The sequence below is a fragment of the Lactuca serriola genome, chromosome 4 (genome assembly GCF_051521515.1).
Source record: "Lactuca serriola cultivar US96UC23 chromosome 4, Lser_US96UC23_V15, whole genome shotgun sequence".
Lineage (NCBI taxonomy): Eukaryota > Viridiplantae > Streptophyta > Magnoliopsida > Asterales > Asteraceae > Lactuca > Lactuca serriola.
Window position 1 is genome coordinate 208,977,570 of NC_136411.1, and position 4,459 is coordinate 208,982,028.

General features: G+C 31.9%; 1 long non-coding RNA gene across 5 annotated transcripts; it reads right to left on the bottom strand.

Annotated features, from left to right (window-relative positions):
* Positions 1 to 890: 890 nt before the first annotated feature.
* Positions 891 to 4,048, bottom strand: LOC145103216 (uncharacterized). Of its 5 annotated transcripts, none has more exons than XR_013706403.1 (4): positions 2,084 to 4,042; positions 1,896 to 1,958; positions 1,748 to 1,824; positions 891 to 1,375 (listed from the first exon to the last, which is right to left on the bottom strand). It is a non-coding gene; the product is annotated as an uncharacterized LOC145103216 (long non-coding RNA). The 5 variants fall into 5 exon arrangements; XR_013706400.1 differs by lacking the exon at positions 891 to 1,375 and having other exon boundaries at positions 1,477 to 1,824; positions 2,084 to 3,707; positions 3,799 to 4,048; XR_013706402.1 differs by lacking the exon at positions 891 to 1,375 and having other exon boundaries at positions 1,477 to 1,824; positions 2,084 to 2,358; positions 3,417 to 4,044.
* Positions 4,049 to 4,459: the final 411 nt, after the last annotated feature.

The following is a 4,459-nucleotide window of genomic DNA, read 5'->3' on the forward strand; positions in this document are numbered from 1 at the left end:
TCATCACGTGGAGGTAGTATTACATCGGGTTGACTTTGAATACCAACGTATAAACAAAAATATCTCATTAAGAGTGTAAATTATAACATGTCTCAAATAAAAGATTATGGCTAAATGTAATGTTGTACAATTTAGATTTTCATTTGATAAATCTGGATATATAGTTGGGTTGTTATTTTATACCTGGTTTCGTTATGTTTTGTTCTGTCTGGCGTTGATAAGGGTTGCTATTATAAATCAACTTTCTTTGAATAAAATCCAATACACATGTAGGAGATGTATTGGTAATATCCATCAAATTTGGTCGTGGTTTATCTACCAGTGTGGTCTCAATGTTGAGGAGTCAGGCAGTAGGATGGAGATGCTCAAAATTTTAGAAGTCTCGGCTCATGGAATGAATAAGAACAACCTCAAATTAGCTCTTACTTTTTCGTTGCTTTGGTCGGTTTTTGAAGGAACAAAACTCACTTGTGTTCGACTCCAAAAGACGCTCTCCTTTTAAAATGACGGATGAGATTCAATTGATCTCTTTTAATTGCATCAAGCCTAGATAGGTTTTTCATTGTATTAGTTGGTTGGATTGATCTATATCTCTCTTTTTGACAACTATTCTTGACTTTAACATTTTAAATAATTCATAATTTTTTATATATTAAAAGTCGAACACATCATCATAATGATATTATTTTTAATTTTTAATTTTTAGTTTAAATCTTCAAGTCTAAATTAAACGTCTAAATTTTAAACTTTGAAGTTTCACATGTAAGGTTATGTTTAAATATTAATAATTAAATTTTGTTAAAAATTATTTTTGACTTTGTTATTAGAAATTGTTTCTTGTATTTTAACAATATAATAACAATATCTTTTCAATTTTTTTGCATATAATATTTAAAAAATCAAATAACATTCACAATAACTACTTGAAATTTTTTTGAATGCCAAAACATATCAAGAAAAGAAAAAGACCGGCTAGGAAAATGGCCAAACAAAGGTTTACATCTAGAAAGACAAAGTAATGAAAAAACACCAAAAGAATACACCATAGATTCTACATAACAGACATTGGACCATTGAGGGAAAGCATGACAAGGCCATGTACTATAAAATCAAACCATCACATGTATAAAAATTTCTCCATACAACTGTATCAAACAAAACCCAATAGAATCCACACAAGAGAATAAAATACATATAGCTACACAAGAATTTGCAAAAATGATTTAAATGAAATCCAACCCCGACTTAGTTAAATTCCATTATTTAATAGCATAAATGAATGTGAGACCTTACCTTTTAATTGAGACTTGATCATCAACAATACAACCACCCCTCGACAAAAGTTGTGAAACCATAAATAAATAAATAAATAAATCTGCAAAATGATATATATATATATATATATATATATATATATATATATATATATATATATATGTATGTATGTATATAGACAGAGAGAGAGGGAGAGAGAGAGAGAGAGAATTATATGTGGAACTATAAGAGTCATCAAAATAAATGTATACATTGTAGTACTTCTTCATGCTAGATGTTGATAGATTGTTTAATGAAAGATTATTAATTTGTTTTAGCAAAATATAATAACAAAGATAGTTTAAAATGACCAATATACCCCTCCGCTTCCCTGCCACAACCACATTCCCCTTATAGATACAGTCAAATATCATATAAACCATATACATAGTTGCACATACATATACACATCGATACACAAACAAACACATACCTGATGCCTGATGATCCACACACACATTCCAAGTTGTCACCCCTCCCCTCATCAAAGCACCCACATGTCTGACAGTCCTGAAAAGGAAATTCGAAATTTTTAACTATGAAAACTGAACAAATATTAAACAAAAAGTATTTTTTCCCACCCTGGATTTTTGATGTTCAGTCAATCACCACAACATTCCATCCATATATGAAGATCCTTTTACCTTCAAAAACCAATATAAACCAACAAAGAGACATCAAACTCATAATTTATAAAAATATGGACAATTTGCCATCTAAAATGATCGTGAAAAGAGTAATTTAGAGAAACTAATGGATACATTCATACCCTATTAATGTTGCCAATATGATCCTCAAACTGAAATCTAATTCCTGAACATGATTAATTCAAAAGAGACTGCAAACGATACATCAGGTTACACTATTAATGTTGTCAACATGATTATTTAAAAGTAAACAAACGATAAAGATCAAAGAGGCAAAGGAAAGTCCCGAGTCTAAAATGGTAAGATTGCACCCTTGATGTATATTTGTCTTATTTGAATTGAAAAATGTAAAAGGGAAATAACAAAAACCATTGAGGCTTTTCATCAATCACCTGATCTGCAACAACAACATGAAAATAGCTTTGAGGTACCATTAAGAGATGGACTTCACATTCTTTTCAAAAACCTTTAGCAACCTTTTAAAACAAATTATGAGTCGAATATTAAAAAGAAAAAAAACCTTCAATGTTCAACAGAAAGACATGGAAAACAGCAAAACAGGAACCCTATCGGAACTATGATTCCTCATAATTAGCTATTGGGAAATCACCAAATTTTCGTTATTGTTGATGTTCAATTTCATACCTATGATTTTTTTCCTACGCCTCCTTTCACTCATGCTTCTGTTTATCTCTATCCCAGTTTTGAAAACAATGTGATTTTTAAGAGTCTCTCTCCAACAAGAAAAACAAAGGAAATAATAACAGGGGTAGCAATCTTCCTCTATCTGTAAGTAGTATTTATATTAATGTTTCAAGTATCAAATAATAGTATAAGCTTATTTAACATATCAATATGCAAGGAAGCCATCACATAAAACTATCACTTAATTGCTTTTAGAGAGAGACCATCAGATACACACACACATACAGGGGGAGAGAGACAGAGAATGGGTGTAAGCTATCAGATCCTTCTTATCAGAGCTATGATTAACGAAATGAAGCACAAGTTTACCTTTTCCTTCATCTTTAAGTGTGAGATTATCTTCTTCATCTTACTACTTTTCTTTTTTTAGTGAGGGAAAGGGTTCTTTTATGGATGAAACAAAGAGGAAATGTCAGTACCATAGAAAAGATTATATCCTCGAAAGGTCAACCCTTAAGCTACCAAGGTTGTGATAAACATATCAAGCCAACAATTTTGTTGCCAAAAAATAGACATATGACATGAATCTTTCATACAAAGTGTGTTAATACCAGCTAAGAACGAAAATGAAAAACAAAAACCAAAAATCATTCAAGTAAATTGGCAAAAAAAGAACAAATAGAAAAATAAAAGAAAAAAAATCATAAGAAACAGATCCATCTAAAATTGAACATGTTACAAACCCTAAACTACAATCACCAGTACCAACAGTAAACAGGTAGAGAAAAAAGTTATAATTTTGTATTTCACCTAATCTGTACATAGAATCATCGTTTCTTTGTTCCCTTTGCATTTTCTTTAAGTTAGGTAGCCCCTTTGATTTTCTATGTATGAGAAAAATCTAACCTGACATCAATCAAAACAAAAGAGTTAGCCTGAGTGACCGCGGTCGGTATTTATGCGTGGTGGTCGTCGTCTACATCTTCTGCAGGCGGGAGTTGGTCACCGATTGAGAGAATTTAGAATTTTAGGGTTTTAATTGGCTGGGAGAGGAGATGCGTTTATATAACATGTATCTCGTATGTATGAACGAATCAATTGCTGGAAATGAGAGGATACAATTAGATTGTTGAAAATGAGGGGATAGTAATTCAAATTTCAAACGTGTTGTTGTGATATAGAGTACTTGTACCCATAAGCAGTGAAGAAGGAGAAACACGGTGGTGGTACGCAGGACGTAACTGAGTGGACTTAGGGTTTTTTTTACTGAGAGAGGAAGAAAACTTGTTTAGTAGAAAGAGAAATGGGATGATTTCTACGAAGGAGAAGAAGAACGGATATAGGGGAAGGGGGCCAAGAACCGAAAGATTTTTGCCGGGATCTTAGGCTTCTTCACAACTATCATCAGGTTTAAAGAACTGGGTCAAACCCCCATATTCTGAATATGCATAGGTTAATTGCACTTCATTCTTCATGTTTTGTACGATTTAAAAAATATTATTATTTTATTGATGGCTATTTGTACCATTAGCTTAATGATTTGAATGTCTTAAACAAATATTATTATTATATTGAATCTATTTATAGAAATAGTGAGATTTCTTTTATAAGATAGTAAAGATAAATATGGGTGTTTAGTGGGTATGGCTTCATAAACTTGTGAGACACCCATTTCAGTATAAAAAGAGCACTTGGGTTCTTCATTCACATTCAATTCATCAGCCTTCTTCCCTCTTAAGTTTACTCTCTCAATCTCTCTAAACGTCTCTCTCTTGGTTCTTATACACCAGCACCCAAACCACCCTTGTGCCACCTATATTGATCGAAAAGCACCTCCTCACAACCACCTCAAC